This window comes from Pipistrellus hanaki (genome assembly GCF_964339955.1).
Source record: "Pipistrellus hanaki genome assembly, chromosome: 1".
Taxonomy (NCBI): domain Eukaryota; kingdom Metazoa; phylum Chordata; class Mammalia; order Chiroptera; family Vespertilionidae; genus Pipistrellus; species Pipistrellus hanaki.
In genome coordinates, this window is record NC_140503.1 from 86,884,143 (window position 1) to 86,902,846 (window position 18,704).

Here is an 18,704-nt window from a genome sequence, read left to right on the forward strand (position 1 = left end):
CTACTCATGAACTCTGACATCCTTCCTCTGTAATGATGGAGATTTTGCCAGGTTTCCCCTTGGCTTTTATGCATCCCTATTGGCTATTTGACATGCATAAATGAATACTCTTCAGAACAGTATGAGATCCATAGTTCAGATTAAAAAATTTCCACCCTCCTTAATAATGTTTGTACTACTTCACTGTTTACTTTCTTATTGGACCCACTGTGTCCCAGTCTGTCTCTCAGGAGAGCTGGAGGACAGTTCTTGCTGAGACCCAGAGACCCCGGGCTATTTCCAGCTTTCTCCTCAGGAGCAAACCTCGCACTTGGCTTCTCATCCTAGGCTCGGAGAAGCTGGATACGTGCTGTATTCCCAGAACTCTCTAGTGTTTTGAGATCGAACATAAAAATAGCCTCCTCCCCTGCAGGGGACATATCCTGATTAGAAATCTTAAAATACTTTCTCCATTTCTTTTTCCATAGAAGGGACTAGATTTTTCAACCAGGCAGCTGGCAAATAGTCACACGGTTTTCCAGTTTGCTGGCCTGACATCTCATGAGAACAACTCAAAAATCTTACAAAGATCTCTAGCCCCTGGGGTTGAGTGGGGAGTTGGAGTGGATCCACTTCTGTGCTGGAATCCGATTCATAACAAGGGTGCATATGCAGTGGGCTCGGTGAATGGTACAAATGGCTCCTGGGCCTGTGGTTCTTGGATATTTCTGTGTTGCTTGTCTTTACATTCCCTGATAATTATTTCATGTACAGTCTTTAAAAACTAGTTCCTTATTTGTCTTGCATAACTAAAAGTTTATATTCTTTGAATAGCAATGCTCCCTTTCCACCCCTCACCCCAGTCCCTGGCAACTACCATTCTACTCTCTGCTTCTGTGACTTTGACTATTTAATTAAGAAGGTAGATCTCATGTTAAAACAAACAAAACAAAACCCATTCCTTGTCTTGAGCTGAGAGTTTGATGATCTGGAATAAGGCTACTCCAGCCCATGCTTAGAGCACCAATGATATCTCAGGCAGGAGCAGCTCATTCACTTCTTCAGTAAATATTAAATATTTATTGTGTACCTACTATGTGCCAGGTGCTCTTCTAATTATGGCTGAGCAAGATAGGCAGGTTCCAACCATGGGGACTAATTCTCTCTCCAACAGAGGAGACAAAAACACATAAGCTAATTTTAGATAGGATGGTTAGAGAAGGTGACCTTTAACATGAGACCTGAAAAATGAGAAGTTAGAAGCAGTCTATAAATATACACAATCCCCTAGGAAAGAGAAATATTTTTTGAAATGTGTGATTGGCTCTCAGTGTCTACTGAGAACAAACTTTGATCTTGTTTTCCCTTCCACCCTGCACTCTTCAGCTCCCTGAGCTAGAGGGAGACAGGAGAAATGGTGCCCTCTGCAACTGCAGGGAGGCATAACAACACACTTCACGTTGCTTTGGACTTCTCCTTATATCTTTAGCCTTGATCTTGCCCTTGAGCTCCAGACTCTCATATCCAGTTGCATATATGACATCTCCATATTATTTATTACACATCTCAAACTTATCAGGTCTAAAACAGAAGTCTGATTTTCTACTTGAGACTCCCTTACCTCAGCAAATGGCAATGATATCTACCCAGTTATATAAGCCCCAAACATCCTGAGTCACTCTTCATTCTTTTCCTTTTCTCATCCACTCATGTAATACATCAGCAAGACCTGCTGACTCTTATCACCAAAATAAATCCAGAATCAACCTACTTCTCTCCTTCTGAAAGCCCCCACCATGGTCCAAACCCCCAGTGTCTGTAATGCCTCCTACAAGCTTCCTGGCTTCTATAATTATGTCCTCTACAACCAATTTTCCACAGCATCACTTGAAATGTAAAGTCAGATCTTAACTCCTTTGTAAACCTTCCAAGGGCTTTTCCTTGCCTTCATAATCCCCCAAAACCATTGATCCATGCACGATCCCCCCAACCCAGCCTATCTCAAATCATTCTCCTTGTTCCCGTTTCTCAACTGTAATCACTACTCTCCAGACACACTTGTTTTTATTATTCCTTTACTGTCCAAACTCATTCCAGCCTTAGGGCCTATTCCTTCTGCCTAGCACCTTTATCTTTCAAATATTTGTCTCCTCTTCTGCCTTTAAAACTTGGTTCAGTTACCCCCTCAGGATGTCTTTCCCTGAGCACGCTGTCTAATATATTCCCTAGGTAACCACATTACTTTGTTTTATCTCATTCATAGCATATATTTTGATCTGCAATTATCTTTTTTTTCCCCCTGGTGTCCCCCACCCCCAGGGAAATGAGAACCCTGTCTGTTTTGTTTACTGCTACCCCTGCCCAGAATGGTGGCTCCATCCTTCCTATCTAGGACAGTGCTTGACACACAATAGGTGTTCATTAGGTATTTATTGGAGAAATGCACAAATATCCTTTTTTGTATAAAATTTCTTTTAGTATACAATATTTTTATGACACTCTCAAAATACATATTACAAAAATATTCTCATCCCTACTTTATAGATGAGGAACTGGAGGCTCAGAGACCCAGAGAGATGAAGTAACTTAATCAAAATCACACAATTAATCTGTAATGAACCTGGGATTTAGACCCAGGGATTTGACTTCAGTTACGTTTTTTAATTTTTAATACCAAGAGCATTTTATTTTAAAAATGTAATCATTTTTATTGTTATAAATTATTAATAAAATGTACCCATTTTAAGTAAATAGTTTGGTAAGTTTTGACAAATACAGGTTGTCCCAGACACATGTATACACACTTAATTGATGCTTCTTTTTAGCCAGGCTAAGCTTTGAACAAAGGAAATTCATGCTAGAATGCTACTGGAAGGAAAAAAAAAATGCAGGTGAAATACAAACACTGCCTTTATAATTACTCAAAGTGTGTATACATTTGTGAGGGGACTGTATACTCTAACAGCTGATAACTCAATTTTCACTCCTTTTCAGGTTTAACTGATTTTAAATAATGTGTGAAGCCAGACTAAGCTTTGAGCAAAGAAAATTTATCCAATATATTTTTTATGCAAATACATAAAAGATAAAGTTTACAGTACAAACCCAGAAACAGTTGACAAATTAAGGGTGCACAAATACTGAATGAAATGATTCTTGATGCTCGCAATTCCACTGCTTTGCCTTATCAGCAGTTCCTGGACCATCATCAGTTTTAATACAGGCATTGACAAAAAATTACTCATTTTTGTAGATTCTTTTAAATTTTGAAAAAGAACTGTATGTTAATGAACACTGGCTTTATAATCATTAAAATTGTGTATACATTTTTGGGGACATCCTATGTATATATACTTATGGAACCATGATATAAAATAAGATATAGAATTATTTTTACCACCCCCTCCCTAAAAGTTTCCCTGTTCCACTTTTCAATCAATTCCCATTGTCCTGGCATCAAACAAATACTGATATTTCCATTGGTGCCTGTATTTTTGGGTGCCTGAACAACTTTTCACTAATAAGGTATCTGACCTCTCCAAGCTTCAGGCTTCTTATCCCTCTTATGTAGGTGATAAAGTAGTTATCTTCCTCATATGCATATACATTAGAATAGTTGCTTATAATTGTGCTTGTTGTTGTGTTTGTCTGCTTGGGCTGACATAAAATACATAGATGTGACTAATAAAACAGAAATTTATTTTCCCACAGTTCAGGAGGCTGCAAGTCCCAGATCAAGGGCCAAAGATTCATTTTCTGGTGTAGACAGCTCCCTTCCTACCTTGTCCTCACATGGCCTTTCTTCTGTGCCTGGGAGGGGGACAGGGATAGGCTGGTGCTCTTTGTCCTCATATAAGGACACCAATCCAGTTGCATTAAGTCCCATCCTTGTAACTCATTTGTCCATAATTGTTCCCCAAAGGCCCTATCCGGAAATATAATCACATTGGCAGTCAGGGTTTCAATATATGAATTTAAAAGAAACAAAATTCAGTTCATAACATTTCCTCTCTTGGGCCCCCAAAATTCTTGTCCTTCTCATATACAACATATATTCATTCCTTGAGCATGTTTTCATATGTCTTTCAGCCTTCTGTATGTCCTCTTTTGAAAGTTGTCAATTTAGGTCCTTTGCCCATTTTTTGATTGGATTGTTTATCTTCCATTTGTTAAGTTGTATGAGTTGCCTATTAAGTTTTGGAGATTAAACCCTCATTGGAGATAACATTGGCAAATATGTTCTCCCATGCAGGGGGCTTTCTTGTTGTTTTGTTGATGGTTTCTTTTGCTCTGCAGAAGCTTTTTATATTGATGTAGTCCCATTTGTTTATTTTTCTCCTTAGTTTCCATTGTCCTAGGATCTGTATCAGTAAACATATTGCTACAACAAATGCCTGCTATTTTGCTGCTGATGGCTTCTTCTAAGATTCTTATGGTTTCCCATCTTACATTGAAGTCCTTTATCCATTTTGAGTTTATTTTTGTGTATGGTGTAAGTTGGTGGTCTAGTTTCATTTTTTTGGGGGGGCGGTGTGTGTCTGTCCAATTTTCCCAACACCATTTATTGAAGAGACTGTCTTAACTCCAGTGTATGCTATTGCCGCCTTTGTCAAATATTAATTGAGCCTAATGGCTTGAGTCGATTTTGGGGTTCTCTGTTCTGTTCCACTGGTCTATATGTCTATTTTTGTGCCTGTACCAGGCAGTTTTGAGAACTGTGGCTTGGTAATATAGCTTGGTATCTGGTAATGCGCTCCCTCCAACTTCGGTCTTCTTTCTCAAGATTGCTGCAGCTATTCGGGGTCTATTTTTTCTTTTCATTCTAGATAAATTTTTGAATCATGCAAGAGATGCAAATCAAAACAACAATGAGATACCATCTCACACCTGTCAGAATGGCTTTCATCAACAAATGACAAGTGCTGATGAGGATGTGGAGAAAAAGGAACCCTCCTGCACTGCTGGTGGGAATGCAGCCATCTGGAGTTTCCTCAAAAAGTTAAAAATGGAATTCCTATTTGACCTAGTAATCCCACTTCTAGGACTACATCCCAAGAGACCAGAAACACCAATCAGGAAGTATATATATACACCCCTATGTTCATAGCAGCATAATTTACAATAAATTAGGTTTGGAAACAGCCTAAATGCCCATCAGCAGATGAGTGGATTAGAAAAAGGTGGTACATCTACACTACAGAATGGAATACTACACTGCTATAAAAAAGAAGAAATTCTTACCATTTGCAACAGCATGGATGGAACTGGAAAGCATTATGCTAAGCAAAATAAGCCAGTCAGAGAAAGATAAATATCACATGATCTCACTCATTTGTGGAATATAATGAATAACATAAACTGATGAACAAAAATAGAACCAGAATCATAGAAGCATCGAATAAACTGTCCAATATATGAGGGAAAGTGGGGGGTGAGGGTATAAGATCAACTAAAGGACTTGTATGCATGCATATGGAAAACTAATGGACACAGATGAGGAGGGGCAGTGAGGGCATGTGCTGGGGTTTGGGAATGGCCAGGGAATGGTCAATGGGGGGGGGGGAAAGTAGACTTACATAATACATTAAACAATAAAGAATTTAAATTATATGCATATTCATTCTATCCTAACAACCCCAAAGTCTTAACTCATTCCAGCAGCAATTCCAAGTCCAACATCTCACCTAAGTATTTAAATCAGATATGGAGAAAACATGAGGTAAGTTTCATCCTGAGGCAAAATTCCTCTCTGGTTATAAACGTGTGCTTCCAAAATGCAATGGTGGGACAGGCATGGGATAGACATTTTATTCCAAAAAGAGAAACTGGAAAGAAGGAAGAGGTAGCAGGTCATTAGCAAGTCCAGAACCTAGCATGACAAATTCCATTAGATCTTACAGCTCTAGAATAATGCTCTATTACTGGATGGTCAGCTCTGCAGGCTTACTGGGGTGGCAGTGTCACCTCTGTGGCTCTAGGCATCAGCCCCTCCTCTCAGCTCTTGTGATGGCCTTGCCCCTGATGGGGGATCAAACCTGCAACCTGGGCATATGACTTTACTGGGAATTAAACCAGTGACCTTTCTGTGCCTGAGATCACACTCAACTAACTGAGCCACAACGTCTAATGCCATGTTCTTAACTTCTACCTGAGACCTACCAGAATCATCTTTAATGTTCATTTTTCTATCAATGGTCTCTTCAAAGCAACCAGTCTCTACCAATTACCCAGTTTGAAATCCACTTCCACATTTTTAGATATTTGTTACAGCAGTACTCAACTTTTTCATAATAAAATCCATATTAGTCTGCTTGGGCTATCATGACAAAGTATTGCAGATTGGGTGGCTTAATAGCAGAAATTCAGTTTCTCACAGTTCTGGACATTATAAGTCCAAGATTAAGGTGCCAGCAGATTTGTGTTTTGGTGAGAGCTTTCCTCCTGGCTGGTAGACAGCCATCTTCATGTGTCCCCACATGGCCATTCCTTTGGGGGGAAGAAAGGGAAGGAGGGAGGGAGGAAAGGAAGGAGGGAGGAAAGGAGGAGGAGACAGGGAGAGAGAGAGGAATGGGGAAAATAGGGCCACGCCTCTATGCATGGAGGGAGGGGGGGGGAGGGAGAGAGAGAGGGAGAGAAAACAAACAAGCAAGCTCTTTGGTGTCTCCTCCTCCTCTTTTAAGGACACCAGTCCCTGCCCTCATGACCTCATTTAAGTGTAATTACCTCCCAAAGGTCACATCTCCAAATACTATCACACTGGGGATTAGGTTTTTACCATATGAATCTGGGGATGGGGACAAAAGTCAGTCCACGGCAGTTATTAATAATGAAGTTATACAACTAGATAATTTCAGAGCCGAGAACTTCCCTTGGGCCCCTAGGAGCTTTCTTACTCTATTACACTAGTCTTCCTCCCTTTTTACAAAAGCCAATGGAATGATAGTACTAGAGATAATGGGAACATATATGCTCTTTCCTTGCAGAAATGGTGACTTCTCTACTATCCTTGCATGGTGGCTGTCTCATCTCAGTTCCAGAGAGGAGGCAAACTAGAGTAGTAAAAGGACCAGAAACACCCTGGAATGAAATATATATACTAGAGATACTGATAGCTGCCCATAGCTCTACATCAAGTGCCTATGAGGCCAGGTAGGTAAAGAACCTCCAACATGCCTGCTTTTCAGTAGGTGCTCAGCCCATGGTTTTAATATATTCAACAATACATTTAGAAAAATCATACAGCACAATCAAGTGGGATTTATTCCAGAGATGCAAGAATGGTGCAATATCTGCAAATTCATCTATGTGATACACCATGTTAACAAAATGGAGGATAAAAATCATATGATCATCTCAATAGATACAGAAAAAGACTTGAAGAAATTGAACATTTACTCACAATAAAAACTCCCAACAATGTGGGTATAGAGGAATGTACCTCAACATAATAAAGGCCACTTTTGACAAGCCCAGAGCTGACATTTACTCTCAATGGTGAGAAGCTGAAAGTTTTCCCTTTAAGGTCAGAAACGAGACAAGGTTGTCCTCACCAACTTTATTTAACATGGTGCTGGAAGTCCTAGACATTAGGCAGGAAAACATAAAAGGCATCCACATAGGAAATGATAAAGTAAAATAGTCTCTATTTGCAGATGGCATAATATTATATACAGAAAATGCTAAAGAGTCCACATAATACTTTTATACCTCTTAATTAATTCAATAAAGTTACAAGACACAAAATAAACATTAAAAATCAGTTGTATTTCTATACATGAACGCAGCCTATCTGAAAAAGAAATTTAAAAAACATTCCCACTTACAATAGTGTAAAAAAATAATGAAATACTTAGGAATGATTTTAACCAGTGAGGTGAAAGACCTTGCACGCTGAACACTGTACGACATTGATTAAAGAAACTGAAGAACACTCCAGTGGAGAGATATCTCATGCATATATATTAGAAGAATCAGTATTGTTAAAATAGCCATACTACTTAAAGTGATCTACATACTCAATATAATTCCTATAAAAATGTCAATGGTACTTTTCATAGTAATAACAAATAATCACAAAATTTGTATGGACTACAAAAAATGCTGAATCACAAAAGCAATCTTAAGAAAGAAGAGGATATGATTTCTCAGCAGCAACTTTAGAGGCCAGAAACTATTTAAAGTGCTGAAATAAAGGAACCTACAACCTAGAATAATTTACTCAGCAACGAAATCATTCAAAATTGAAGATAAGCAAAAAACCAAAGGAATTTATCACCATTAAACCAGTTTTATAAGATCTTCTTTAAGCAGAAAAATTAAGGCCATAACCAGAAATAAGAAAATATGAGAAAGAAAAAAATCTCACAAGTAAGCAAAATATTTAATAAATACAATGATCAGACAATTTTTAAAACTACTGCCAAGTCAAAAGAAAAAAACATTAAACTCAACTCAAACTATAATAAGTAGCTATTCTTAGAAATAATTACTTTAAATGCAAATGATTAAATGTTCCAATAAAATACACAGAGTGGCTGAATGGATTAAAAACACATCCAGGGCTGAAACCGGTTTGGCTCAGTGGTAGAGCATCGGTCTGCGGACTGAAAGGTCCCAGGTTCGATTCCAGTCAGGGGCATGTACGTTGGTTGTGGGCATATCCCCGGTGGGGGGTGTGCAAGAGGCAGCTGGTTGATGTTTCTCTCTCATCAATGTTTCTAGCTCTCTATCTCTCTCCTTTCCTCTCTGTAAAAAATCAATAAAATATATATATAAACAAAACAAAACAAAACACATCCAGGTATGTGCCCTTGACTGGAATAGAACCCAGGATCCTTCAGTCCACAGGCTGATACTCTATCCACTGAGCCAAACTGGCTAGGGCTAAAACAAAAAATAATTAAAAATAAAAAAGACAAAGAAGGTAATTACATAATTATAAAGGGACAATCTAAGAAGAGGATATAAAAGTTGTAACTATCTACACACCCAACACAGAAGCATTAAAATACATAAAGACATTATTAATTGACATAAAGGGAGAAATCAACAGTAAGAAAATAATAGTAGGGAAATTTAAGATCCCATTCACATCAATGCATAGATCAGACAGAAAATTAATAAGCAAATAATGGCCTAAATTGTCACATTAGACCAGATGGACATATGACATTTTTATAATATTTCATTAAAAAACTTCAGCATATACTTTTTCCCCCCAAGCACACATGGAGCATTCTTTAGGATCGATCACATATTAGGCCACAAAACAAGCTTCAGTGAATGCAAGAACATTGAAATCATATCAAGCATCTATTCTGAGCATAATAGCATGAAACTAGAAATCAAGTATAAGAAGAAAATAGAAAAACACAAACATGTGAAGATTAAACAAGCTATGAAACAAAGAACTCAAATAGAAAATCAAAAACTATTTTGAAACAAGTGAAAATGAAAATACAACTTTTTAAAATTAATGGGATACAGCCAAAACATTTCTAAGAGGGAAGTTCTTAGTTACATAGGTCTATCTCAACAAAAAAATATCCCCAACTACACCTAGAGGAACTAGAAAAAGAAGAACAAACAAAACCCTAAATAAACAGAAGAAGGAAACAGTTAAAATCAGAATAGAAATAAACCAAATAGAAATTTTAGAACAGAAAAAAGATCAATGAAACAAAAAGTTTGTTTTTTGGGGAAAAAAAGCAAAGAAATTTGACAAATCTTTAGCCAAACTCAAAAGAGAGAGAGAGAGAGAGAGAGAGAGAGAGAGAGAGAGAGAGAGAGAGAGAGAGAGAGAGGGGGGAGAGAGAGAGAGAAAGATATCTCAAATAAATAAAATCATAAATGAAAGAGAAGCTACAACTGAAACCATAGAAATATTATACAATGGTATTTTAGATTCATTAAAAAGTATTATAAGTAATTATATGTCAATAAATTTGACAATCTAGAGGAAATGGATAAATTTCTAGACAACTATAATCTTTCAATCCTGAATTAGAAAAAATACAAAATGTAAATAGATTAATTACTAGATATGATATTGAACAGTAATAAGAAATAAAGAAAACTCCCAAAAAATAAAAGTTTGGAATTAGACAGCTTCACAAGTGAATTCTACCATACATCTAAAGAAGTATTAATCCCTATCCTTCTTAAACTACTTCAAAAAATCGAAGAGGAAGGAATAGCTTCCAAAAATCATTCTATGAAGCCAGTATTACTCTGATACAAAAAGTAGATGAAGACATTTCAAGAAAAGAAAGTTACAGGCCAATATCCTTGATGAACATACAAAAATTCTCAACAAAATATTAGGAAACCAAATTCAACAATACACTAAAAGCATTGCCCTAACCAGTTTGGCTCAGTGGATAGAGCGTTGGCCTGTGGACTGAAGGGTCCCAGGTTCGATTCTTGGTTGCCAGCACATCCCCAGTAGGGGGTGTGTAGGAGGCAGCTGATCAATGTTTCTCTCTCATCAATGTTTTTAACTCTCTATCCCTTTCTCTTCCTCTCTGTAAAAAATCAATAATATATATATATATATTTTAAAAATATTATATACCACTAGTGGCCCGGTGCACAGATTCGTGCACATTGAAAGAAAATTAATTAGAAGAAATATTTTAATATTGCTGTTCGCCCTTTCTCTGTATTAGAAGTGTCAACCAAATTCATAATCGACAAAGACAGATTGAAACATGGGTGCGATTGGCACCAGTGAGAGTTTGCTTTATATGTATTGTGCATGTGTGAGTCAACTTAGCCTTTTATGGAAATAGAATACACTTGATTAATTAGACCTGCTTTCTGATTTAGCTAAACTTTTCCCAACCCAGTGAAGCACCCCAACTTTTTTTTCAGGTTATTGTCAGCAACACAGCAATAAATATAAACATGAAGCAGATTATTATTGTAGATCACACAGGGAGAAAAAAGGGTAAAATATTTAATTGCAGCAGTGTTTGACATATTCTTCCCAGTGAGAAAATCTGAAGTCATTTTCAAGGTCCATCATTTCTTACTTCTTTTCAGTCAGGTCAAGTTTCTAAACTTTCTAAATCTCCATTTTCAGGCTAATGAAAAAAAAAAAATAGGATTCTACCAAGTCTCCTAGCTACTTACTCCAGGAATTCTGAGAATCAAATGAGATGAGGCATGGAAAAACATTTCACAAACATTTGGTTAAAGTATAAAATGTTTCCACCTGGCTATAAAGCAAATCGTGTTCCTGGGCTGAAGAAACTCCAAGGAGGCTAGTCACTAGGGAGAGAAAGCCGGGCTTTGATATGTGACATCATTACCTGGTGGCCATAGCCACCATTTCTGGGCTGGGCTGTGGGCTGCATTTTTGTGCCATGGCAGCTTTGGCTGTGATTTGGTGGGGTGTTGTTCCGGGATGGTGGCAGGGCCTGTGTCACTTGGGGGAAGCTGAGTGTTGCTTTGTGGGCACTAGGTCCATGCTGCCATTTCTCTGTAAATGGCCAATGCATGTCACAGCAGCTCTTGCGTTGAGTATCTGCCCCCTGGTGGTCATTGCGCATCATAGCTACCAGTTGGATGGGTGGAGGGACACTTAGCATATTAGCCTTTTATATACTAATATATAGATCACATGTGTCAAACACAAGGCCCGCGGGCCAAATCCAGACCGCCAGGCCTTGCAATGTGGCCTGCACTGCGCTGTCATCACTGCACTCCGCTGTCAGTTTATGACATTGTCAGTTTATGACTGTTCAGTAAACCTTTCGGCCCGCGATTTAGGCTGGATTTTAGATTTTGGCCCCTTCTCTGATTGAGTTCGACACCCCTAATATAGATGATCAAGTGGGATTCATCCCAGGGATGCAAAGATCGATCAACATCTGTAACTCAATCAACATGACAAATCATAATCATAATATAAAGCAGTGTTTCCCAAACTTCTCTCATGATGAGAATCACCTGGTGGAGTTGTTAAAACACAGATTCCTGAATCCCAACTAAGAAGTGCTAAACTAGAATTTTTGAGAACATATAGGTAAAATTGCATACCTAACTTAGTGCTCTGTATATAAAATCTGTCTTAGAGCACTAGTTAAGTATACAATTTTACCTATATGTTCCCAAAAATTTCCAGTTTAGCACTTCTTAGTTGGGATTCAGGAATCTGTGTTTTAACAACTCCACCAGGTGATTCTCATCATGAGAGAAGTTTAGGAAACACTGATATAAAGGATAAAAACCACATGATCATTTCAATTGATGCAGAAAAAGCATTTGACAAAATTCAACATTTTATTGAATACATGATAAAAATTCTCAATAAAATTGGTATAAAAGGAACATATTTCAACATAATAATGGCCATATCTGACAAACCCATGGCTAACATCATACTAAAAGGTGAAAAATTCTAATTTCTTTTCCTATGATCATGTCCAAGACAAGGATGTCCACTATCACTTCTGTTTAACATAATACTAGAAGTCATAACCACAGTAATCAGACATAAAAAGAAATAAAAATCATCCAAATAAAAAAGGAAGAAGTAAAACTCCTCCTATTTGCAGAAAACATGATACTATGTATTGAAAACCCTAAAGTTTCCATTGAAAAACTATTAGAATTAAATTAAATCAGTAAAGTTTCAGGATACAGAAGAAAGATATAGAAGCATATTGCAATTCTTTCTACCAATAACAAACAATCAGGAGAAATTAAGAAAACAGTCCTGTTTACAATTACACTAAAATACATAAAATATCTAGAAATAAATTTAATAAAAGATATGAAAGACCTGTACTCTGAAAACTATAGAACACTGAAGAAAGAAACTCAGTAAGATACAAATAAATGGAAGGATATGCCCATGGATTGAAAGGATTAATATTTTTAAGGTATCCTTATTATCTAAAACAATATACAGATTCAATGCAATCTCTATTAAAATGCCAATGTCACCCAGCTAGTGTGGCTCAGTTGATTGAGTGTCATCCAGCACACCAGCAGGTTGCTGGTTCAATTACTGGTCAGGAAACATACCCTGGTGTGAACTATTTCCCTATAGGGGGCGTGCAGGAGGTAGCTGATCCATGTTTCTCTTCCTCATCAATATTACTCTATCTCCTTGGTTCTCAGGCTTTCAGAGCTGGATGAGAATTTACACCATTACCTTGCTCTTTGGCCTTCAAACAACACCACTGGCTTTCTTGGGTCTCCAGCCTGTAGATGGTAGATTGTGGGACTTCTCTGCCTCCATAATTAAGTGAGCCAATACCTTATAATACATCTCTTTATCTGGACACATAGATACAGCTATAGCTCTATATCCATCCATCCATCCATCCATCCATTCATCCATCCATCCATCCATCCATCTACTGATTCTGTTTCTCTGGAGAATCATGAGTAACACATTAATAAGTACTACATGTTCACATCTTAGTCATCCTCATCTCCTGGTGAAACCTATATTGCTAAGTTTAAAAAGTAAGAATTTGCTTATTTGCAAGTCTCCTACTAAACATAGTTTATTTAAATAAAATCCAAAAGAAAAGAATTAAGGGATGGGGGGTGGGGGAAGGAAAGAATACTAAATTCTTAGGTCTGTGGCCTAAATGTTAGTCAACCGTGAAATCTCTAAAACTCTATTTTCTCTGGGATCACTTCCCTATAAACTAAACAAGGTTTTACCCCAGACCCAAATTTCTGCCTCAGATTTGCCAGAGCCTTACCAGCCCAAGTTCCACTGGATCAGCTTTCTGTCTCCCTCTAATTATGAAATTCTGACTGAGAATCATAGCTTCCTTCCACCACAAAACTTATCTCATACTTTATTCCTCTGTGAACAGATTTCCATCCAAGCCTGCCAGCAGCTCTGAGCACTGGCCAAGTTCAGCAGACTAGGCCTTAGCACTCCTCTCCATGTTCCCAGCTCCAAGCTGTCCATGCAATATCTCTACTCCCCCCAGCCCACCAGGCACTCAGCCATTCCTGCCATGCACCTGGGCTTGCTGACTTAGCTATCTTCCCTGCCATAAGCCCTGTGCCCACCTTGCATCTGGTGGCCCTGTCTGGAGCCAGGGCATCATTTGTGTCAGCTCTCAGGATGACCTCCCAGCTCATCTCAGGCCCTGCTTCCCTCAAACTGCTCAAGTGGGGAGGCCTCAGTTCCCAGTTCAGTCACTGGAACCAGCAGCAATATTAGTGGGGAAAGAATCAATGTTAAGAAATGTTGATGGAGACTTTTCAGTTAAAGGCCTACTCTGGGAGAAAAAAATAAAATAAAAAAGCTATGATAGGTACCCCTCATACTAAAGCGGGTCAGCTGTAGTTAGGAATCACAGTGTGGGATCAGCCACTCTCTGCCCAGGTAACAAGGGCCATGCGAAAATAAGCCCAACTGGCAGTTGCCCAACTGAAGCCCAAATGGAAAATAGAAATGCTAGTCTCCCCGTCTTGCTAGCATCCCAATCTTTTCCACTTGGCCTCTGAAAAAGGAAAGCATCCCTTTCTACCCCTATAGGCAGACCCCCACCATAATTAATTCCCCAAATTAATCAGTCTCTATTTCTCCCCTTGCGTTTCTCTTGATGGTGATGAGCTAGAGGTGAAGAGGTGGATGGTATTTTGTATCCAAGTCTTGGGTGTTGGAAGTTTCCCTTGGCAACTCTCTGTCCAAGGTGGGGGTACTTACCTGGAGCCTTCTGCTTTACCTTTGGGCCTCAGCTGACTTATAAGAGAACAGGAAAGTCCTACCTCAGGATCTGTTACCCCCGGCCAATGATGAGCTAAATTAGGGAGCATGGACGATGCCTCCTCACTTTCTCTCTTTCAGTGTCTGACAGCCTCCCTTTGTGCCACTGCCCGTATCAGTGCACACCCAGGTCTTTTCTGCTTCCATGGACCTTCTGTTACCCTGTATTTCAACTTGAGTCTGTCCTAAAATGTCCGTGCCCCATTCTCCTGTACTCTTTAGCTTGGCACTATATGTTAGGGGGTTTAACTCTCCAAAGTAAGGTATTTGCATTTTAATGGAGATCTGCTCCCAACTTTAACCGAAAGAATGGTCCTGAAAGTAAGAATTTTAGACATAATAACAGGTTAAGGGGCAGATATTTGTAGAGAAGTTCGACTTTACTTTTTAAATCTATTTTTATTGATTTCAGAGAGGAAGGGAGAAGGAAAGAGATGGAAACATCAATGATGAGGTAGGATCATTGATTGGCTGCCTCCTGCATGCCCCACACTGAGGATCGAGCCTGCAGCCTGGGCATGTGCCCTGACCAGGAATCAAACTGTGACCTCGCCGGCACCAGTTTGGCTCAGTGGATAGAGCGTCAGCCTGTGGACTGAAAGGTCCCGGGTTCGATTCCGGTCAAGGGCATGTACCTTGGTTGTGGGCACATCCCCAGTAGGGGGTGTGCAAGAGGCAGCTGGTCGATGATTCTCTCTCATCGACATTTCTAACTCTCTATCCCTCTCTCTTCCTCTCTGTGAAAAATCAATAAAATATATTAAAAAAAATAAAAAACAAAACAAAAACAAACTATGACCTCCTGGCTCATAGGAGTGACCTCGACACTCAACCACTGAGCCACACTGGCTGGGTGAGAAGTTGGACTTTAAATGCCTTCCCAATGAGACTGTGTAGGTAGGAAGTATAGCTCGGGACAAACCCATTCATCATTTACAAAGAACACCAGCCAACTCAGAATGAAAAGAAAGCATCATTCTTTCCCATCTCTGTGCAGTGCTGGCTCCTTATTCCTGTGATGTCTCAATGCAGAAAGCAAAAGTTAGATTTTACTCCCGCTGGGAGATCCTCAGTGATAACAAGCACACAAGTTACAATGCTCGAAGAGCTTATGAAAAAAGAACCCCACAGAATCAACAGAGGAGATCCCTGAGGTAAAGAAATATGCTTAAATTAGATGGAAAGTTTCTCTGGCCTTCTCTTAAATCGCTGTGGTTGCTTATTACAAAGTTTGGGGTGATGAGGGAGGGTGAATACAGAGAAGGCCATGCAATGTGCAGGGGGATCAGGCATGGTGACCACATAATTTACTGTCCCAATGGGGGGACACTTCTGAGAGTGAAAAGGGCACTCACTCTGACATACTTATGCTGGAACAACAGTTATCAACTGGGACTGTCCAGGACCAACCGAGACATAGGTCACCCTACAGCCTACATGTTGCCACTTTTAACATGGTAAGAACCCACATATTACATGGGTCATCTTCTTCCCCACATTGCTTTGGCAACTCCAGGGCCCACAACTGAGAAGAGCACACTCATGAAGTTCAAAATCACATGCTGTGGTAATGTCAACACTGGCTAAGACCTTTCTAAATGCTTGCAATGACTTTCTGTATTTTTCTCTTCTTACAGACCACTCTTTATATAGCATTGAATAATAGGCATGCAGAAGTCAGCCAAAGTTTCTTCTCGGTGGAGATTATAACTAGAAGAAGAGCCCTAATAGGTGAGCTGAGCCCTGGGCTCCTGGGGTTGAGTAGCTGTGAAGAGGCAGACATGTTGCATTCAGAATGGAAGAAGGATAGGTAAGAACAAAGTCATAGAAGCCCAAAAAGGAGATGATTTTTAGTGGTCACACCAGCCAAATAAGATAGAGTTGGCATGAAAGGAATAAGTGGAAAAATTCAAAATGCCAAAGGGAAAAAGATGCGTGTTGGAAGAACTGGTGCTCAGTGGAGGCAGGGTCTATGGAGGTCCCTCCTCTACACAGCCTATCATTCCCCAAAGATGCCCTCACACATGATTAATTACCTCATGAAATAATTCCCTTAAAGATCTGTTCTACTACATTTTTTACAATGTGGTTTTATCCTATTTAGGAACCATATCTATAATTTGAATACATCTAAGCCATCTAGAGACATTATTCAATGGAAATAAAATACATAGGTTCCCCTCATGAAACTCCCAGAATTGGAAAATTCTGTGAAAATTCATGAATTGGCATCTATTTTTCTAAGAATTCCCAAGGAAAATTATGCTTGGTGAATCGCTCTCACCTTCTGCTTTACTTTGGGTGTCCTGGGGCAGCGCAGGAATGCTCTTGCAGATAGTTTCAGCTCTGTGGCTCATGTCACCCCTCACTGTCAACCGCTGTTACACAAGGAAGGATGCGGGGCAGGATGAGTTCTCAGCCTCCTTACTCTCTCCTCTGTGCATCCTTCAATGGATCTCACCCCTGCTCACTGGAGTGGGGGCCTTTCAGCACAACACCCAGCACTAGGCTGTAGAGAGCACCTGGGAAGGCAAATGAGCTGATTGTCGGCTGAGTCCAGTGGCATCGGCAGAGTCACGTCCTGGAAACATACCTTGCCAGAGGCAGGTATATTGTTGGGCTGACCTTCAGCTCAGGTGCCAGGGGGTGGGTTTCATTATCTAAGTTCAGCCAGGCTCTAGGAATGGATGCAATTATCCGGGCTCAGCCAGGAGTGACAATTACACAGAAGCCACAAGAATGAAGAACTGCAGCTTCATCTTAACCATGATTTCACATAATTTCCTTTGTCTTAAATTCTAGTAAAACTTCCTAGTATCATGAGGAAGAGAGCAAGAAAAGAGGGAGGGAGGGAGAGAGGGAGGGAAGGAAGGATGGAGGAAGGATGACAGTCACCAAGGAAGAAATGATGGTTCCTGGAAGCCATCCAAGAGGATACTGTGCATATGGAAAGTAGCCTGACAAGGATGGTGACAGGGCACCTGGCAATGTCCTCTAAACTCCCTCTGTGCCCCATGACCAGCCCGTCCTCTTCCTGATGGAGACTCCGGTATTGGGCCACAGCAACCAGCTCTGGTTCTAGTGGACTTCAAAACACAATTTTCTTCCCTTTTGCCTGTTGATTATGTAAGATGAGGGATACCTGAAACAACCAGACAGGCACACAAGAGAGATGATTTAGAAATGGGAACCACTCCAGGTGCTCCCAAGTCCTTCAGTAAACAAGCTCCTAATTCTCCACCTGTCATCTTGTCCCTTCCTGTTGGTGACAATATTAGGGTACTGCATATGGCCTTTAGACAAGAGAGGCTGTTCTGAAGACCCAGACAAGTGGAAGCTGTGACAGATGTGGCAACTGGAATAAGAATCAGACTTTCTGTGTGCTTTTTATTCTCAGGTGGCTGGATTATCTCACAGGAGTCTGCTTTCTATCTTGTATCTGATGGTCCTTTAAAGTGCACAAACATTTATATAAGGCTTCTAGGGTGAGGGGATTTACATTTCAGCTGCCAGAGTTGAGACATAGTGATGAGTCACTATGATGGGTCACAGTGACCTTGTCATGTTTATCTGCAGCTTGTGCAATAGAGTTTTCAAAATGTGGAGAGTGTTCTGTTTATGATCCGAATCAGTGGTTCTCTGCCTTGGTGGTACCTTGAAGCTCCTTGAGTGATTGGAATGTTGGTAGAGAACTAACTAATGTTCTATACCTTCTCTTATAGGTGGGCTGACCCCATTATCTCATCTCTCCTCCCTTCCCCCAACAGCTTCAAATTTTTAAGCCAAATTCAAATATCAGGAAAAATGAAAATGAAAGTCCTGATTGTTCACCATGCAACCAAAGGACTAAAGTTACAAAACACAATGGGTAGAACCTGCCTAAAAAAGATCATTAAGTTTTCATTGGCTTGCATAGAACTTTGCGGGATCTGAAAGAATGTAACTAAGCTATTTCTGAAAGCCTGGTAGTTCAAAGAAG